This window comes from Aquarana catesbeiana, linkage group LG09 (genome assembly GCF_042186555.1).
Source record: "Aquarana catesbeiana isolate 2022-GZ linkage group LG09, ASM4218655v1, whole genome shotgun sequence".
Taxonomy (NCBI): Eukaryota; Metazoa; Chordata; class Amphibia; order Anura; family Ranidae; genus Aquarana; species Aquarana catesbeiana.
Genome location: NC_133332.1, coordinates 239,663,805 through 239,685,301, shown reverse-complemented (window position 1 = coordinate 239,685,301; position 21,497 = coordinate 239,663,805). Strand labels below are relative to the sequence as shown.

The window sequence follows — 21,497 nt, the reverse complement described above, 5'->3', positions numbered from 1 at the left end:
TTTTCACACAGTATTTGCGCAGCAATTTTTCAAACGCATTTTTTTGGGAAAAAACACACTTTTTTAAATTTAAGTGCACTAAAACACACTATATGGCCCAAATGTTTGATTAAATAAAAAAGATGATCTTAAGCCGAGTACATGAATACCAAACATGACATGCTTTAAAATTGCGCACAAACGTGCAGTGGCGACAAACTAAATACATTTTTAAAAGCCTTTACAGGTTACCACTTTAGATTTACAGAGGAGGTCTACTGCTAAAATTACTGCCCCCGATCTGACCTTCGCTGTGATACCTCACATGCATGGTGCAATTGCTGTTTACATTTGACGCCAGAACGACGCTTGCATTCGCCTTTGCGCGAGAGCAGGGGTGGGGGGGGTTTCTCAGGGAATGTAAATATTCCCTATGATAGCAATAGGTAGTGACAGGTACTCTTTTTTGAAAAAATTGGGGTCTATTAGAACCTAGATCTCTCCTCTGCCCTCAAAGCATCTGACCACCCCAAGATCGGTGTGATAAAATGCCTTCCCAATTTCCCTGTTTACATCCGGCGAAATCTAAGTCATGAAATGCTCGTAGCTTCCGGTTTCTTAGGCCATAGAGATATTTGGAGCCACTCTGGTCTCTGATCAGCTCTATGGTCAGCTGGCTGAATCACCGGCTGCATTTTCAGGTTCCCTGTTGAGACAGGAGAGCCAGAGAAAAATATGTAAGATGGTGGGGGGGGGCGTTCCCTCCCACTGCTTATAAAAGCAGTCTAGAGGCTAATTAGCTGCTAGGATTGCTTTTACATGAAAGCCGACCGCTGGCTGAAAACAATGATACCAAGATGATACCTAAACCTGCAGGCATCATTCAGTCCAGCAACATACCAGTACGTTGCTGGTCCTTGTTGGGCATATATTGTAATCTTTTTTTTTCATGCAGCCTGTGGGCTGAACGAAAAAAAGAGGTTGATCGGTGGGTATGCCCACCATTAGAATACCTCCCTTCATCCACCCACTTCTAATGATGGGCATACATGCACCATTTATATATGTCGAAGCGTGGGGGCATCCTCCCGCAAAAGGTAGGAGCAAATTGCTCCTCTGCCCCTGCTGCCCCCATGCTTCGGCATATATCACCTCAGCTGGAGTCATGGCTTTATATATCGTGGGAGCAAACGCTGTTGCTGTCAAGATAAAAAAATCCGCGCTGCAGCTGAATGGCGTACCTGAAGACTAAAAAAATGGTTAACAATAAAACACAGTAAACAGTAAAGTATAAAAAATTGCATACCTGAAAAGCAAACATGATAAAACATAATAACAATAAAACATTGCAGAATAGAATACAGTAAAAAAGAGCAGAACAATAGAGAGAGAATAGAGAGATGAGAACAATAAAACGACAACTATTTTTTTTTTTTTTTTTTTATATATTTTTTTTTGTGTTTTTTTTTTTTTTTTACACTTTTTTTTGTAACTGTAACCAGTTCCAGGTTCGGGTCTCTCAAAACGTGATGGCATCTTGGGAGACCCTGTGAAAGTTTGCCTAGTCTGTGCAATGCTGTACGCTAATACTCAACTAGTGTATGGTAGCATTTAAAACATTCACCAGTGCAAAGACCAGGATTGTCAGGACAGGAGGGACAATTATAGCGGGTGTCACACCTATATCCGCGCTTGCTGCAGACATGACATCTTTTTTGGGGGGGTTCGTTGGGTAGGGGTACTCGGGAGGACATAAAAAAATGCCTCTCATGCAGCCGACTGCATTTGGTTGGGGATGTGAATGGGGGAAGTAAGGGTGCTGCAGAAGTGGTGGGTTCCCAATTAGGATTAGCGAATGCAGCAGGAAGAGCATTATGGGCACGACGGGCCTGTGTTTGTCTTCTTCTTGGTGGCAGCTGCACACTACTTGTGCTTGCCACCACACCAGCTTGAACTGCACTTATGGGACTCGCCAACTACGACCGGGGTGTAAGAGGCCGCTGGTGCTTGCCAGTTCACCAAAACGCTACCAAAAAAACTGTTAGCGATCGCAGGGATCAGGCCTGACTCTGCGAACGCTGCAGTTATGCGTTTAGTGTTTTGTAAGTGACAGTGATCGATCGATACTGCACTTGGGTGGGCTGGGCAGGGCTGGGCCGAGGGGCAAAATGCAGGTGCTAGCAGGTATCTGGGCTGATCCCGCTAACACTGCATTTTTGGGAACCCTAAACTGCTGGGGACGCTAGTATAGATCTGATCGGATCAGATATTGATCCGTTCAGATACTATACCACTAAGGGAGGTGTACGGTGCGTGCGTGGGTGTTAGCGCTACTGGCACTAACCTGACGCTGCCTGGGACTGGTGCTTGCCAGTTCACCAAAACACTACCAAAAAAACTGTTAGCGATCGCAGGGATCAGGCCTGACTCTGCAAACGCTGCAGTTATGCGTTTAGTGTTTTGTAAGTGACAGTGATCGATCAATACTGCACTTGGGTGGGCTGGGCTGGGTGGAGGGGCAAAACGCAGGTGCTAGCAGGTATCTGGACTGATCCCGCTAACACTACGTTTTTGGGAACCCTAAACTGCTGGGGACGCTAGTATAGATCTGATCGGATCAGATATTGATCGGTTCAGATACTATACCACTAAGGGAGGTGTACGGTGCGTGCGTGGGTGTTAGCGCTACTGTCGCTAACCTGACACTGTCTGGGGCGACGCAGACCCTATCTGACCCTAAAACCTAACTTATATCACCGCCGGGCAATCAGGGGACTAAACCTTTATTAGGTAATAAACGGCGGGTGCCCTGACACTATAAAAAATAAACTAACTAACCAGCGTCACAGTTATACGGTGATCACTGGTGAAAGGGTTAACTAGGGGGCAATCAAGGGGTTAAAACCTTTATTAGGTAGTATATAGAGGTCCCTGATGCTATAAAACGCTGACGGCGAACCTATATATTTACCTCCCTAACTAGCGTCACAAGTGACACTAGTACAGCGATCAGAAAAACGATCGCTTAGTGACACTGGCGACGGGGGGTGATCAAGGGGTTAAAACTTTATTAGGGGGGGTTAGGGGGGTATCCTAGACCTAAAGGGGGCTAACACTAACTGCCCTACTACACTAATCAACATCACCCGGTGACCACGCCCCCTAAAACATCACAGTCCCAGCATGCCCAGGGACTGTGACGGCATAAGGGGGCGGGGTCTCCACCTATATAAGTCACAGCGGAGCGCTGAGAGCAGTCCAGCCGGAGAGACCATCATGTCAACATCTGGAGAAGAGAAGAGGGAAGAAGCCAAGAAGACAAGAAGCCAGAAGTCCGGGCCTCCGCTGGCAAAAGAGCGGCATGAAGACAGCGGAGGAGCCGGCAGAAGAACTGGAACACCGGGAGAAGAGGCCAGAGAGAGCGGAGAAGAACCAACCGGACGCCGGGAGAAGAGGAACCAGAGGGACCCCCGAAGCCGGAGGAAGACCCCCCCCCGGAGCTGTCTAATAAATTATTTTAAAAGCCTGTGTAGTGTGTTTTATTATTGACACTTTTTCCCTAGGTTAATGGGTAGGGGTACCATGTACCCCATACTCATTCACATAGGGTGGGGGGCCGGGATCTGGGGGCCCTCTTATTATAGGGGCCTCCGGATTCCGATAAGCCCCCCGCCCGCAGACCCCGACAACCAACGGCCAGGGTTGTCGGGAAGAGGCCCTTGTCCTCATCAACATGGGGACAAGGTGCTTTGGGGTGGCACCCACCCCCCATGTTGAGGGCATGCGGCCTGGTACGGTTCAGGAGGGGGGGGCGCTCGCTCGTCCCCACCCCCTTTCCTGACCGGCCGGGCTGCGTGGTCGGACCAGGGTCTGGTATGGATTTTAGGGGGGACCCTACGCCGTTTTTTCGGCGTAGGTGGTTCCCTTTAAAATCCATACCAGACCTAAGGGCCTGGTATGCCCCGCGCTTGCCGCAATAGGAAAATTTGTTTTTCCTATTGCAGCAAGCGCGAGATGCAATACCCTGCCCCTGCGTCGTATCTGGTCCGTCGGACCAGCATACAGACGAGCGGGCTTTCCGTCGGACCAGCATACAGACGAACGGACTTTCCGTCAGGAACTGAGTCCGACGGAAAACATGTTTCAAATCTAAGTCCGGCGGACCTTTGGGGAAAAAAAGTCCGCCGAAGCCTACACACGATCGGATTGTCTGGCGGACTCTGGTCCGCTGGTCCAAGTATGCCTTAAAGTCCACTCGTGTGTACGCGGCATAAGCCTTGGTTACCAACCACCTTGCTTTTTGTTGTTTTTTTTTTCTTCTTTTGTGTGTGTTTAATTCCAAGCCTGGGTATGCCCAATAGGCTTTGTTTTGTATTTCACTTCATATTGTTACAATAAAAAGAATAAAAAAAATAAAAAAATAAATACTCAAAGCTCATTTTCCTGTGATTTGCATATACCACAGCATATAGTTGATCATGTAAAATATGCATCCCAAACCTCAGCAATAATTACCTCCTCACGCTTTAGTTTGTCAAAACAATCCATTCATGTGTCACTAATGTCTACTGGTGTATATGTTGGTGAATAGATGTTATATCGCTCTTCATTTTAATTTAGAACCAGCTGGTAACAAAATGGCAGCCTAAGTGAGACTACAGATGCCTTTAAAACATTCAAAGAAAACACTGGATATCTGCACGATCCACTTAAATACTGTATATACTGTATATTCTTTTAGTCTGTTAAAGTGATTATAATAAATAATTATAATTAAAATAACACACATGTAATACTTACCTGCTGACTAGACTCGAACCTCTGCTTGTCGGGTCCCCTGCTGATACTCTGGGCTTCTCCTCCTCTCGGTGTAGCACCTATGGGGGCGCATCTCTTGGCTCGCTTCGGAACTGGACTGTGTGTATCTATTGACACACACAGCGCAACTCAGCCCCCCCCCCCCCCCAAACACACACTCTCTGCTTACAGGGTTTGTCTGACAGCAGCACAGCAGTAGGATCCAATGGCTCCCGCTGCTGCCTCTGTAAGCAGACGGGAAGGAGACAACCTCTGCAGATGGGCACATTGCTGGATCGAGAACGCGCTCAGGTAAGTATACGGGGGGGGTGAAGGGTCGATACAAATGCAGGGACATTTTTTGTCATAATGCAGGGAATGCATTAAGGTAAAATGTCCAGCCTTTAGAACACTTTAAATCATATTTCTGCACTCACAGCGGTATTAAGCCCAGAAATTTAATATATTGTAGCTTATCAATCATTAGATGTGGTGGCTGCATTCATTTTCTTTTCTTTTTGTATGGCTTTTCACCTTTCAGCTTGTAATCTGACTAGTAACACACCTCCTGCATTGAGGCCCGTACACATGATCAGACTTTTTGACAACAAACATGCAAATTAGCTGTTTTGGAGCAACATCCAACCGCGTGTACGCTCCATCAGACAAACTTTTTTGGTTTTCATCGGACTTTTGTTGGCTGTGCGAACAGACAAACTTTCCGGCAACAAAAGTCAGATGGAGCAAAGTCTGATCGTGTGTACACAAAGCCATCGGGCTTTTGTACAAACTACAGTACCTGCCAGCGAGAATGTTTCCAGCGCGATCCCATCGCGCTGGTTCTCAGCGACAGGGTACTGTCTGTACATCTCGCGCTGGCTGCAATAGGAAAAACATATTTTCCTATTGCAGCTAGAACAAGAGGGAATACCCCTCTGGGAGCATACCAGGCCCTTAGGTCTGGTATGGATTTAAAGGGGAACCCCCTACGCCGAAAAAACGGCGTGGGGGTCCCCCCCAAGATCCATACCAGACCCTTATCCGAGCACACAGCCCGGCCCATCAGGAAAGGGGGTGGGGATGAGCGAGTGCCCCCCCCCCCTCCTGAGCCGTACCAGACCGCATGCCCTCAACATGGTTTGAACACCGTTTTCATATGCGGGCGCTACTCACGTATGCGTTCACTTCTGCACGCGAGCTCGGGGGACGGGGTGCGTTAAAAAAATATTTTTTTTCTTATTTATTTTACCTTTTATTTTTTATACTGTTCTTTTAAAAAAAATTGTGTCACTTTTACTCCTATTACAAGGAATGCAAACATACCTTGTAATAGAAAAAAAGCATGACAGGACCTCTTCAATATGAGATCTGGGGTCAAAAAGACTAAAATGTAATAAAAAAAATAATAATTTTGTCATTTAAATTTTTTTTTTCTTTTAAATGGCCCTTTAAAAGCTATGGGTGGAAGTGACGTTTTGACATTGCTTCCATCCTGCAATTGTAGGAAGACGGGTGGGGGCCATCTTCCCCTCACTCGTCGCCATACCCAGCACGAGAAAGGATCCGACCGCCTCCGCCGCTGCCGACAGCTCTAGTAAGCGGCGGTGGGGACCGGAGCATGGCGGAAGGGGGTGGCCCTTCTCCCGCCGCCGATAAAAGTGATATTGCAGCAAATCTGCCACAGAGACCACTATTATCAGAAAGCGGACCGCCGGCCTAAGAAGAGGATACCGGGGTTATGGCAGCTAGCTGCTGCCGTAACAACGATATTCCTCTTCAAAGTTAGGACGTATATTGGCGTGCGGCAGTCCGTAAGTGGTTAAAGAGCCAACAGGTGCTTTGATGAGAATCTGTCATGAGGGATATACATGTAGTAGAACTGATGACTTCCTACAACAGATGCATTTCATGCTAGTAATTTGGCTTCTCTACTTAGCTCACTGACCTGGAACAAGTATTCAGCTTGTAGAGTCGTAACTTCAGCCCTGCAAACTTACCAGTGAACTAGCAACTTCTGAGAAAGGTGAACAGAAAAACACTTACATGTCTCACAACAGGCTACCAAGGAACCTTTGCCCTTGGTTCACAACTGTGTTTTTTTAGTGTGTTTTGCAGAAACGCACTACTGTCCATTTAACATGGTTTCCTATGGATCTAGTTCACATCTGTGCATTTTGAGCCGGTTGTGCATTTTTTTTGGTAATAGGAAAATATGACAGTTCTGTTTATGTAGTGTGAGTTTGATGCGACTTTACACTCTCTAGCATTGAAGTAGCATCAAAGTAGTGCAGAAACCTTTATGTGTCCAAAGTCGCATGGTGTGGTTAGGGTTAAATATTAGGGTTAGTGGTAATTGTTAGTTAGAGCGTCTGGAACCGCCAAGCGTGTGGATTGTCATCTGTTGTCTATCAGACCCTTGAACATCACTGACAGAAAGGCCCCACTGCTAGATCATGTTAGGGTACCAGGTACTTTGCCACCACCTTTAAGGGGTATTCAGGAACACTTACGGATACCCATATCTGTGGTACTTGGCGTAACATCATCTTTCACATTATACAAAAAAATCAGGTTTTTTTTATATTCATGAAACTGAAAAATTGCTGTGCAAATACCATGTAACATAAAAAGGTGCAACGACCACCATTTTATTCCCTAGTCTGCTAAAACATTATATATAATGTTTGGGGGTTCTGAGTAATTTCATAGCAAAAGAATGATGATTTTTACATGTAGGAGAGAAATGTCAGAATTGGCCTGGGTGGCAAGTGGTTAATTACCATAAGTAAGTAATATACAAGTAATTATTATATATTGTTTTTAAGGTAATTTACTATATTTTCAAAAACTGTACTCAAGTAGGTGGCTTAACGGACAAATTACTGAAGTTTGAAGTTCTAACTTCCAACCAGTAATTTCACCGTAAATAAATAAATAATAAATTCTTATGTTATCACATATAGCATAATAATATGTGATTTAGCTTGATTAAAAAAATACCTTTTCAGCAGGCAGCAGATTCTCATTCTCCCTCTTAAGGCTGGATTCACACCTATGCATTTTTAGCGCTTTTTGCATTTTGCAGATTTGCTCTACAGAACGAGTTCCATAGGAAACCATGTTAAATGGACTGTGGTGCAAATCTTCAAAATGCAAAAAGCACTAAAACTGCATAGGTGAATCCAGCCTAACTGTGTGAGAAAAACATGGATTGTGGGTAAATCTTATACACATAAACACGTTATTTCCTTCTAGTTAACCACTTGCCGACCGCCTCATGACGATATACGTCGGCAGAATGGCATGGGATAAATCTTATACCCATAAACCCATGTTTTTTCCTTGTAGTTAAGAGGGCTGGGCTGGAAGGGAGCATGTGTCTTTTAGACACATGCCCCCTTCTATGATACTGCAGTGAGACGACAGCCTCCACTGCAGCATATTCATTGGACAGCTTGTTTCAATGGTGCTTTACCATTGATCCAAGGCTCCAGGGATGTGCAGTGAGGTCAGTGGCTGGTGAGGCACTGTCTAGTATCAGAGCCAGGTTAAATATGCTGCAATCGTTAGAGCAAGAGCAACAATTCTAGCACTAGACCTCCTTTGTAATGCCGCGTACACACAACCGTTTTTTCTGTCGGAATAAACTCTGAAGGTTTTTCCAACGGAGTTCCGACGGAATTCTGCTGAAACTGTCTTGCGTACACACGATCACACCAAAGTCCGACCCTCAAGAACGCGGTGACGTACAACATGTACGACGGGACTAGAAAAAGGAAGATCAATAGCCAGTAGCTAATAGCTTCCGTCTCTTACTTGATTCAGAGCATGCGTAATTTTTGGTCCATCGGAAAAGTCCGATGAGGCATACACACGATCGGAATATACGATGAAAAGCTTCCGTCTGACTTTTTCTGATGGACATTCCGCTCGTGTGCGGCATTACTCTAAACATGTAATGTGTAAAAAAATTCAAGGGTCGCCTATGGAGATTTTTTCATTTGGCGCCACTCCACGAGCGAGTGCAATTTAAAAGTGTGACATGTTAGGTATCTATTTACTTGGCGTAACATCATCTTTCACATTATACAAAAAATCCGGTTACCATTAGTGTTTTTTTTTTTTTTTTTATATATTCATGAAACTGAAAAATTGCTGCACAAATACCGTGTAACATAAAAAGTTGCAACAACTGCCATTTTATTCCCTAGGGTGTCTGCTAAAACAATATATATAATGTTTGGGAGTTCCGGGTAATTTTCTAGCAAAAAAATGATGATTATTACATGTAGGAGAGAAGTGTCAGAAAACCCCTTAGTGGCAAGGGGTTAACTATCATAAGTAATATACAAATAATTATTATATTATGGTTTTTAAAGGTAATTTACTATATTTTCAAAAACTGTACTCAAGCAGGTGGCTTAGCGGACAAATTACTGAAGTTTGTTGTTATAACTTCAAACCAGTAATTTCACAGGAAATAAATAAATAATAATTTTTTATCTTATAACATATAGCATAATAATACATGATTTAGCTGGATTATAACAGTACCTTTTCAACAGCAGCAGATTCTCATTCTCCCTCTTAACTGTGTGACAAAAACATGGATTGTGGGTAAATCTTATACACATAAACACATCTTATTTCCTTCTAGTAGCAGATTCTCATTCTCCCTCTTAAGGCTGGATTCACACCTATGCATTTTTAGCGCTTTTTGCATTTTGCAGATTTGCACTACAGAACATGTTCCATAGGAAACCATGTTAAATGGACTGTGGTGCAAGTCTTCAAAATGCAAAAAGCACTAAAACTGCATAGGTGAATCCAGCCTAACTGTGTGAGAAAAAAATGGATTGTGGGTAAATCTTATACACATAAACACGTTATTTCCTTCTAGTTAACCACCTGCCGACCGCCTCACGACGATATACGTTGGCAGAATGGCATGGGCAGGCAGAATCACGTACCTGTACGTGATCTGCCTCCCGCGGGCGGGGAGTCTGATCGGACCCCCCCCCCCCCGGTGCCCGAGGCGGTCGGTGTTTGTCCCTCGGCGATCGGAGGTGAGGGGGAGGCCATCCATTCGTGGCCCCCCCTCGCGATCGCTCCCGGCCAATCAGATAATTCCTCTGCTGCTGTATGCTAAACAGCAGCAGAGGAAATGATGTCATCTCTCCTCGGCTCGGTATTTTCCGTTCCGGCGCCGAGGAGAGAAGACTTCAATGTGAGTGCACAAACACTACACACACACAGTAGAACATGCCAGGCATACATTACACCCCCCTTTACCCCCCGATCACCCTCTAATCACCCCCCCTCCCCCGTCACACTGACACCAAGCAGTTTTTTTTTTTTCTGATTACTGCATTGGTGTCAGTTTGTGACAGTTACAGTGTTAGGGCAGTTAGTATTAGCCTCCTTTAGGTCTAGGATACCCCCCTAACCCCCCCTAATAAAGTTTTAACCCCTTGATCACCCCCTGTCACCAGTGTCACTAAGCGATCATTTTTCTGATCGCTGTATTAGTGTCACTGGTGACGCTAGTTAGGGAGGTAAATATTTAGGTTTGCCGTCAGCGTTTTAAAGCATCAGGGACCCCCTAATAAAGGTTTTAACTCCTTGATTGCCCCCTAGTTAACCCTTTCACCAGTGATCACCGTATAACTGTTACGGGTGACGCTGGTTAGTTCGTTTATTTTTTATAGTGTCAGGGCACCCGACGTTTATTACCGAATAAAGTTTAGCCCCCTGATCGCCCGGCGGTGATATGCGTCGCCTCAGGCAGCGTCAGGTTAGCGCCAGTACCGCTAACACCCACGCACGCACCGTACACCTCCCTTAGTGGTATAGTATCTGAACGGATCGATATCTGATCAGATCAGATCTATACTAGCGTCCCCAGCAGTTTAGGGTTCCCAAAAACGCAGTGTTAGCAGGATCAGCCCAGATACCTGCTAGCACCTGCGTTTTGCCCCTCCGCCCGGCCCAGCCCACCCAAGTGCAGTATCGATCGATCACTGTCACTTACAAAACACTAAACGCATTACTGCAGCGTTCGCAGAGTCAGGCCTGATCCCTGCGATCGCTAACAGTTTTTTTGGTAGCATTTTGGTGAACTGGCAAGCACCAGCCCCAAGCAGCGTCAGGTTAGCGCCAGTACCGTTAACACCCACGCACGCACCGTACACCTCCCTTAGTGGTATAGTATCTGAACGAATCAATATCTGATCCGATCAGATCTATACTAGCGTCCCCAGCAGTTTAGGGTTCCCAAAAACGCAGTGTTAGCGGGATCAGCCCAGATACCTGCTAGCACCTGCATTTTGCCACTCCACCCGGCCCAGCCCACCCAAGTGCAGTATCGATCGATCACTATCACTTACAAAACACTAAACACATAACTGCAGCGTTCGCAGAGTCAGGCCTGATCCCTGCGATCGCTAACAGTTTCTTTGGTAGCGTTTTGGCTAACTGGCAAGCACCAGCGGCCTAGTACACCTCGGTTGTAGCTAACCAGCACTGCAGTAACACTTGGTGACGTGGCGAGTCCCATAAGTTCAGTTCAAGCTGGTGAGGTGGCAAGCACAAGTAGTGTCGCGCTGCCACCAAGAAGACAAACACAGGCCCGTCGTGCCCATAGTGCCCTTCCTGCTGCATTCCCCAATCCTAATTGGGAACCCACCACTTCAGCAGCACCCGTACTTCCCCCATTCACATCCCCAACCAAATGCAGTCGGCTGCATGAGAGGCATTTTTATGTCCTCCCGAGTACCCCTACCCAACGAACCCCCCAAAAAAGATGTCGTGTCTGCAGCAAGCGTGGATATAGGCGTGACACCCACTATTATTGTCCCTCCTGTCCTGACAATCCTGGTCTTTGCATTGGTGAATGTTTTGAACGCTACCATACACTAGTTGAGTATTAGCGTAGGGTACAGCATTGCACAGACTAGGCACACTTTCACAGGGTCTCCCAAGATCGCATTTTGAGAGACCCGAACCTGGAACCGGTTACCGTTATAAAAGTTACAGTTACAAAAAAAGTGTAAAAAAAAAATAAATATATAGAATAAAAAAAATAGTTGTCGTTTCATTGTTCTCTCTCTCTCTATTCTCTCTCTATTGTTCTGCTCTTTTTTACTGTATTCTATTCTGCAATGTTTTATTGTTATTATGTTTTATCATGTTTGCTTTCCAGGTATGCAATTTTTTATACTTTACCGTTTACTGTGTTTTATTGTTAACCATTTTTTTGTCTTCAGGTACGCAATTCACGACTTTGAGTGGTTATACCAGAATTATGCCTGCAGGTTTAGGTATCATCTTGGTACCATTCTTTTCAGCCAGTGGTCGGCTTTCATGTAAAAGCAATCCTAGCGACTAATTAGCCTCTAGACTGCTTTTACAAGCAGTGGGAGGGAATGCCCCCCCCCCCCACCGTCTTCCGTGTTTTTCTCTGGCTCTCCTGTCTCAACAGGGAACCTGAGAATGCAGCCGGTGATTCAGCCAGCTGACCATAGAGCTGATCAGAGACCAGAGTGACTCCAAACATCTCTATGGCTTAAGAAACCGGAAGCAACGAGCATTTCATGACTTAGATTTCGCCGGATGTAAACAGCGCCATTGGGTAATTGGGAAAGCATTTTATCACACTGATCTTGGTGTGGTCAGATGCTTTGAGGGCAGAGGAGAGATCTAGGGTCTAATAGACCCCAATTGTTTCAAAAAAGAATACCTGTCAATACCTATTGCTATCATAGGAGATATTTACATTCCCTGAGATAATAATAAAAATGATTAAAAAAAAAAAGAAAGGAACAGTTTAAAAATAAGATAAAAAAGCAAAAAAAAAAACAAATAAAGGAAAAAAAAAAAAAAAGCACCCCTGTCCCCCCCTGCTCTCGCGCTAAGGCGAACGCAAGCGTTGGTCTGGCGTCAAATGTAAACAGCAATTGCACCATGCATGTGAGGTATCACTGCGAAAGTCAGATCGAGGGCAGTCATTTTAGCAGTAGACCTCCTCTGTAAATTTAAAGTGGTAACCTGTAAAGGCTTTTAAAGGCTTTTAAAAATGTATTTATTTTGTTGCCACTGCACGTTTGTGCGCAATTTTAAAGCATGTCATGTTTGGTATCCATGTACTCGGCCTAAGATCATCTTTTTTATTTCATCAAACATTTGGGCCATATAGTGTGTTTTAGTGCATTAAAATTTAAAAAAGTGTGTTTTTTCCCCAAAAAATGCGTTTGAAAAATCGCTGCACAAATACTGTGTGAAAAAAAAAAATGAAACACCCACCATTTTAATCTGTAGGGCATTTGCTTTAAAAAAAATATATATAATGTTTGGGGGTTCAAAGTAATTTTCTTGCAAAAAAAAAAAAAAAAAAATTTTTCATGTAAACAAAAAGTGTCAGAAAGGGCTTTGTCTTCAAGTGGTTAGAAGAGTGGGTAATGTGTGACATAAGCCTCCCCCCCAAATTACCCCATTTTGGAAAGTAGACACCCCAAGCTATTTGCTGAGAGGCATGTTGCGTCCATGGAATATTTTATATTGTGACACAAGTTGCGGGAAAAAGACAATTTTTTTTTTTTTTGTCAAAAAATGATATATTGCTCAAACATGCCATAGGAATATGTGAAATTACACCCCAAAATACATTCTGTTGCTTCTCCTGAGTACGGGGATACCACATGTGTGAGACTTTTTGGGAGCCTAGCCGCGTACGGGACCCCGAAATCCAAGCACTGCCTTCAGGCTTTCTAAGGGCGTAAATTTTTGATTTCACTCTTCACTGCCTATCACAGTTTCGGAGGCCATGGAATGCCCAGGTGGCACAAAACCCCCCCAAATGACCCTATTTTGGAAAGTAGACACCCCAAGCTATTTGCTGAGAGGTATAGTGAGTATTTTGCAGACCTCACTTTTTGTCACAAAGTTTTGAAAATTGAAAAAAGAAAAAAAAAATGTTTTTTTCTTGTCTTTCTTCATTTTCAAAAACAAATGAGAGCTGCAAAATAAACAAAATAAAAAAAATTGTCACTTTCCCAGAAATTGTGTCAAAATATATAATATTCCATGGACTCAACATGCCGTGTCTACTTTCCAAAATGGGGTCATTTGAGGGGGTTTTGTGCCATCTGGGCATTTTATGGCTTCAAAACTGTGATAGGTAGTGAGGAGTGAAATCAAAAATTTACGCCCTTAGAAATCCTGAAGGCGGTGATTGGTTTTCGGGGCCCCGTACGCGGCTAGGCTCCCAAAAAGTCCCACATGTGTGGTATCCCCGTACTCAGGAGAAGCAGCTGAATGTATTTTGGGGTGCAATTCCACATATGCCCATGGCCTGTGTGAGCAATATATCATTTAGTGACAACTTTTTGTAATTTTTTTTTTTTGTCATTATTCAATAACTTGGGACAAAAAAAATTAATATTCAAGGGGCTCAACATGCCTCTTAGCAATTTCCTTGGGGTGTCTACTTTCCAAAATGGGGTCATTTGGGGGGGGGGGGGGGTTTACTGCCCTGCCATTTTAGCACCTCAAGAAATGACATAGGCAGTCATAAACTAAAAGCTGTGTAAATTCCAGAAAATGTACCCTAGTTTGTAGACGCTATAACTTTTGCGCAAACCAATAAATATACACTTATTGACATTTTTTTTTACCAAAGACATGTGGCCGAATACATTTTGGCCTAAATGTATGACTAAAATTGAGTTTATTGGATTTTTTTTAATAACAAAAAGTAGAAAATATCATTTTTTTTCAAAATTTTCGGTCTTTTTCCGTTTATAGCGCAAAAAATAAAAACCGCAGAGGTGATCAAATAACATCAAAAGAAAGCTCTATTTGTGGGAAGAAAAGGACGCAAATTTCGTTTGGGTACAGCATTGCATGACTGCGCAATTAGCAGTTAAAGAGACGCAGTACCAAATTGTAAAAAGTGCTCTGGTCAGGAAGGGGGTAAATCCTTCCGGGGCTGAAGTGGTTAAGAGGGCTGGGCTGGAAGGGAGCATTTGTCTTTTAGACACATGCCCCTTCTATGACACTGTAGTGAGAGGTGTGCCTTCACTGCAGCATTTTTATTGGACAGCTGGGGCTAATGATACTTTACCATTGGTCCAAGACTCCAAGCTGTCCATTGAGCTCAGTGCCTCTGACAAGAAGTGAGGAGAGACACTGTGAGCTCATCCTCTGAGTTTGCTGCAGAGTATGCCAGGTTGTATTTAAACTGGTTGCTCTGTATGTAGCTTCTGACAGGCTGCACAATAAGCCCCGAATCTCCGGTCAACTATTTTGACCAGTGGTGGGGTATGACTTCAGCTACCTACCCCCCAAATTTGGGGTCTCTGTGACCCCAGGTCGCCAAGCTACAACCCTCGAAGCTTGATCATTTCTGTTGGTTTTTTTGTTGTTTTTTTTGTATTTTTTTATATTCATGGCAGGTGAGGCTCTGCCTTACTTACCTCCCCTGACTGCACGTCCCTGATCTAGATGGGGCTCAGGTAAGTATTAGGGGTCTGCTACACACAGAAGGATTTTTTTTTTTTAATGCATACAATGCATTAAGATAAAAAAAACCTTCTGCCTTTACAATCACTTTAAGAGTCGTGGCAGAGGACCCATCAATATCAGCAGCTCCTGAGGGGGTAAGAACTACATCTGGGGGCTCATCTGGGCTATCTCTGTTCTGCAAGCAAGTACCAAGCCTATAAGCATGGAATAGCCTCCATGTACCTGCTGCTGCAATCTAGTGGAGTGAGGAGGAAAATGGCCACCAGGAGTCAAGTGTGGTGCTCAGCCATCCCCAACGAAGAAAGATCCAACAAGCTGTGAAGGCCCCAGTTTCTGATCAGAAAGTGTGCATGCTGGACAGAAAACTAGATCAAGGGGCCTCTTGCACTTATGTCCTACCAGAGTGGCTGTTTCCAAGGGGCTAGTCTACAGCTAACTGGTGAAGCTAAGGCCCACCTGGTTCATCTAAGTATTTTAGACATCAACCCTGAGAGTTCAAGTCAAACGATTACCACAGAAGAAGCTCCTCTACCCACGCCTGTGGCCATGATAGGGCCCAAATTCATTGCCGTTCTGGAAAAGTTTGTAGAAAAGTGCCAGAAGTACAACCCGACATACGCTAGGTCTGGTTATCGGAAGCCAAGGGTCTTTTCAGGCAACCAGCTAGTGCCTACCAGTGAAGAGAGTTTTGAGGAATGGCTGGAGCAAGCCATATAAGCCTTGGATGAGTGGGAAACTCCTGAGGCTCAGAAGAAACAGATAATCATCAAGAGCTTAAGGGGGTCAGCCTTAGAAGCCATTCTGGAAATCTGAAGCTCAGCAAACTAAACTGGACTGCCTATGATTACCTAAGAATACCTTCAACATGTGTTTGGGAGAACAGAGAATGCCTCCGACCTCATGTGCCAGTTTGAACATACTTACCAGAATGAAGGAGAGAAGATGCCTGAATACATGAGGCGTCTGGACAAAATAATGCATCAGCTGTTGCTGAAGAAAGGTATAGACCCCAGCACAGTAGATGAAGTAGATGCCCCTTCTGACACCCTAAAAGAGACAATTGGAGATGCCTGCTCCTGCATCAAGTCACACTGTCCAAGAAAGAAGGGCCCATCATTCTCTAAGACATCTTTGGAAGCATTGCTCGAGGCACTGTAGAAGCAGGAAACAAGTCCAGACTAGGCCCGCTATGTAAGTTACCCACGTTCCTGACAAGTTGATAGGCTTTCCCTGGTAGTACCAATGCTAATGGAAGGGATCTACACAAGAGCTCTCCTTAATTCAGGTGCTCAAGTGACTTTACTGACCAGAGATTTCTACAACAAGCACTGGAAGTATATACCTTTGCAAAAGTTGGAAGACTTAGAAGTCCAAGGCTTTAGAGCAGAGAAGTATCCATGTGATGGCTACCTACAGATCAGGTTGTCACTTAACCCACCAACTGTTGAACAATCTGTAACCTTTAACCTATTGGCTGTTGTGTGTTCTCAGCCATCGGGACTATGAGAAGTCCCTTTATCCTAGGGATGAACACAAGTTTTGTGAGGCAACTGTTGGCCCCTGTTGCTCCGAGAAGTGGTTCACTGGCAGAAAACAGACAGGAAGATGTGTCCGCCCTGCTGGATTCCAATGAGACAGAGACTGTTCAACCCCCTTCAGAGTTGGAAGAAGAATCTGCAGGAGAAGGGCCATCAGAGCATAAGAAGCAGAGGTCCAAAAGGGAGACCCGCTTATCCTAAGAGAATGTCCCATGACATATTAGGTGGGAGTCTCAAGGGATCTGTGTTTACCACTGAAGGGGCACATATAATGCTGACCCTCACCATTCCAGTTCTTGTGGAGAGTGACTTTGGCTCTCCCCCTGACACACCCCAGTGGGCCATACCAGTTTCAGTGGCCTGTGGTCAAGGTGACCCCTCTCCCTTCACCAGTTGGTGGGAGGTTCCCTTATCTAATCCCGATGTATGTGTTAAGTGTTAAATTTATATACTTACTAACTTGAATTTTGCCTCTGCTTGTATATTAAGAGCTTTGTACCAGGATATGGACTTTTTATACATGGTACTGGACTCAGACCCTTCTTTGGAGGACCAAAGGTTGTTTGGTGGGGGGAATGTGTACCAAGGGAAGCCGAGATCCCCCCGCCAGTTTAATTTAAACAGTGTGTGTTAGTGCCGACTTGGACTTCCCCGCCCTCCCCCCACTGTATACATTGTGGGCTACATATGTGCCCACTCTCCTTCCTCACCCCTCACCCAACGGGACACTCCATGTGAAAAGGAGTAGTGTGAGGTTGCAGCTAGTATCTCTCCTTGAGAGCTTTACACAATTTAGGAGTGGGATGTGTCTGTGTGAAAGCCCCCCACGCCTGTTCTCCTCCCTCCCTCCTAGCAGTGCAGGATTGGATCCAATCACAAGGAGCAATAGAAAGCCAATGGGGAAAGAGAGGACTGCTGTGCCGGCACAAAGAACACTGGGACTTGTAGTTCTTAAAGGGGAGCTGCACCATACTGGTAATGGATGCTAGCAAACTGTGAAATTCCTAGGAGTCCCTGCATCTAAAAGGGGGAGAGCTTCACCGTTTTTAAGGTCAAATATGCAGAGAGCTGGGCAGTCCAGGGAAGAGAATGACTAGGATGGGCCTACTATCGGGGTCAGTGCCTAAAATCTGAGGGAAAAGGGACCTTAAGAGAGTAGAAGCCGTAGCGAGAGGACCTGCTATGAGATGTGCCACCGTTGCTTCAGAGAAAGAGTGCCACGTAGAGGAGGGTCTTACTGCCGGGGCCTGTCTGCTTGCACCTGAGGGAGGATAGCCCTGCTGCCACAACTTGCCAGAGACTGCACATGTGTGAATCAGAGCTAATAGACTGGGCCTCCGGACCTGATCTCTGGAACCACCATGCGCGTGGATTGGGACCTGCCACCTACCAGGAGTAATAGGATAGCACCAAATCCTTTGCTATGCACTGTACAACAGAGATCGCTCAATACTTAGCAGCCCCATGGTATACATCATCTACTTTTAAAGGAACCTCAAACACTACTGACAGAAGGGCCCCACCACAAGCCAGCCCACGTTAGCATTAAGGCACCAGAAACTCCCCCCAGGAACACTTATGTATACCTATACCTGGGGTATCCTAATAGAGTGCACTCAAGAGCGTTATCCTTGCGTTAATTGAGTCTAATCTAGCTCTTTAGTAGTTATTTGAGTTAAAACTTGGTTTAACACTGCCGTAGTTCAGTTAGTCTTTCCTGTTACAGGCCAGTATTCACTCTATTCAGTTCTGCAACTTTGCTTGATACCAAGTCTTGTACTGTTTACCTGCTTTAAAATAATACATTCACTTAACCTATGCAATGTTACGCTGGTGTGAATGACGAACACTTAAGTTATCCAGGTGTAAATGGTCCTCTACTTCTAACCTGGTGTGTCAGTGAGGACCGAGCGGTCTTAAGAGTCGTGGCAGAACAGAAGACCCATCAACATTAGCTGCTCCGGCGGGGGTAAACACTACATTCGTTTTAGAAGGGTTCCGTGAGCAGAGTGATGGTCAATTTGCAGACTAGGGGTGGGTTGTAACCAAGCTGTATTACTTAACAGAAGTGGAGATAAGTAAGGTCACTAATATGGCTATGTAGTCTGGCAGGAATTTCTGGATCACAAGACTGGCTGAACAGAATTGCAAATCTTAGGCAGGCACAATAGTTCATATATAGGCTTTTTACCTGAGTATTTAGGCATTTGCCTGAATAAGATGTGGAAAATCAGATATGGAACTTTTTTATTTTCATAGAGAAAAACTGTAACAATCAAGACACTGAAATCAGATTGTACACACTTTGAAAACCTTGGCACTTTGACAATAAAACTTGCAACCAGGCCAGCATCCGCAGTTACCCTAATAACACAATCAAAAATCATTATTTGAATTTTTTCTTATGGGAAATACCATTTTTGACAGATTTCCCAATTTGTAAAGCCTTTTACTGATAATTACTCCTTTTTTTTTTTGCACATTTCAATAAAATATTCCCACATAATTCTGCACATAAATTTTGCCAATTTATGAAATTTTCCACGCATTTTTTTTTCACCCAAATATGTACACCACCCTGAACTTGTAACGCATTCTTTTCAATTTTTTGTCACCTCAAGTCACCAATCTACTCCCCATCATTTTATACATAGCATAACATTTCAGGCTCAACTTTTACAAACTAATGAAAAAAAACTGTACTAATAAAATATGGCACAGCTCATTAAAAGGTGACTACTTTGCCAGGCTTTTTTTTTTTTTTTTTTTATTTGGCCCCACAACAATGTAACGTGACTAGACTAAAGCAACAATATAGCATATACAATCAAAAAAGCACTAAATTGCAAACACTATTGACATTACAGTAATGACTACAAATATCCAATTGGCAAAAAAAACATGAAAAGGATGATATGCCTAAATAAATAAAGTACTTGCACAAAGCCTGACAGATATAGACATATAGATGTAAAAAAATACTTACAGAAAGTGTTAGAAAGTTTGAGGGAGGAAAGGAAGGTTGCAGCTCCTAAATCGGCCAATAGAAAAACGTAATTTGTGACAGTGACAGGTAATGCCTACTCTCTTCCTAACTAGCCGTCTGCACTAGCATGAGTTAATTTAACTCTTGTCTACCTACCAAAAGTCTCCTTCTGAATTTTTACTAATACTGTATGTACTCTTAATACATGTAAATGTCAGTCTATAGTCTGGCTTAGGTCTGTCTCATTATTGTGCCACTCTTGTTGTTCTGCGTCCCTCTCCTGATGTCTCTCTCGATCGATGTCTCTCATTCGCCAGTGTGGATCTGAGCGTCTGGGCTGTGAAGCTGAGTGTGCACTCCCCCCCCCCCCCCCCTTCCCTCTGAGGTCACTTTACGATTTGAGTGCCACTAAATCCTTTAAAAGCTGCACAGATTTACCATGGGCAAAAGCTGATGTTCTTCCATTATATTCTAGTCCCAAAGCACTGGCATGGTTGATAACGCAGGGGTGGGGGGGGGGTTGTATGCTACGGGCATGAATGACACAGGGGATGCAGGAAAATGCCCAGAGCATGAGGAAATAAGCAATGTGTAGAACATATTTTGGGTGCACTGGCTCCCCAACTTTGGTGATTTTTCTAGTCCTACTAGAAAACACTTTATATGGATACAGAATAGCTGATTTATAAAAACTGCAGCAAAATTTGGGCTACTGCTCACTTCCTACAAAAAAAAAAAAAAAAAATTCTCATTGCACATTTGAGAATATAAATTACATAATTACTTGTTATCAGCAACAGCTATGTCTCTATTTTTCTTTGCTATATCACATACCTTTTAAAATAACCTTTAAATACTATAACCATTGGCTAAAGAGAACCTAAAAGATACCTGTCATGAGAGAACTTTATAGACAGATGCTATCTAAAAATACTAGTTGCCTGGCTGTCTTGCTGACCCCCTGGCTTTGGTACTTTCAGATTCACTGACCCAGAAGTAGTTTGAAGCCAGTTTATTCAGATCTGTTTATCTGCATTCCCTGAGTCTGAATGTGTTTACTATGCCTTTATGTGGCCAGGGGTGCAGAGATCTCACACTTGAGCCCCTGAGACAGAAAATAAGTCTGCAAATATAAATAATTAAACCTGTCACCAAATACGCACAACTGGAATATCAGTTTTGGGTGGGCAGGCCCTTCAAACACAAACATTAAATATTTGCAAATCAAAGTCATTGATTATACGAGAAAACTTACTTGCTTGTATTGGAGATGCCCGTCCTAAATTCCCGTCTACAGTACATGGAAATATCAGAACCTCTCAGACAAAGCTGCCCTCCGATCTTACATCTTACTGAATAATGTAAGGTGATTTTATGTGCAAGTAGCATGCAAGAGGTGTCTTAAGCCGAGAGGCAGAAATTACTCATAGGTTAGTATAGGGGGCACTGAGGCATCAGTAACAGCCACTACCAAAGGCCAGAAATAATAGGCTGTAAGCAGCCTGCGGCCCTGGCTTAGCCAACTCTGGCACTGAGTGCCTTCTTATTGTCTGGAACAAATGAGCCTATGAAGACCCAGAATAAAGACGAACATAATTACTCAAAAAAGCAGGCCTAAGGGCATGGTCCGTACTGGAGTGGCAGACAGATACATAAAACAGGCTAGGACAGTAAAT

At 44.1% G+C, this 21,497-nt stretch overlaps 1 protein-coding gene across 1 annotated transcript in view; it reads right to left on the bottom strand.

The window, feature by feature from the left end:
- Window positions 1-20,157, bottom strand: part of LOC141108421 (metabotropic glutamate receptor 6-like) — a 181,644-nt gene extending 161,487 nt beyond the window's left edge. Inside the window, exon 1 of the mRNA XM_073600014.1 lies at window positions 19,822-20,157. The gene's annotated coding sequence lies outside the window, so the exon portion shown is untranslated. The remainder of the gene's footprint in view (window positions 1-19,821) is intronic.
- Between the last annotated feature and the right edge of the window lie 1,340 nt (window positions 20,158-21,497).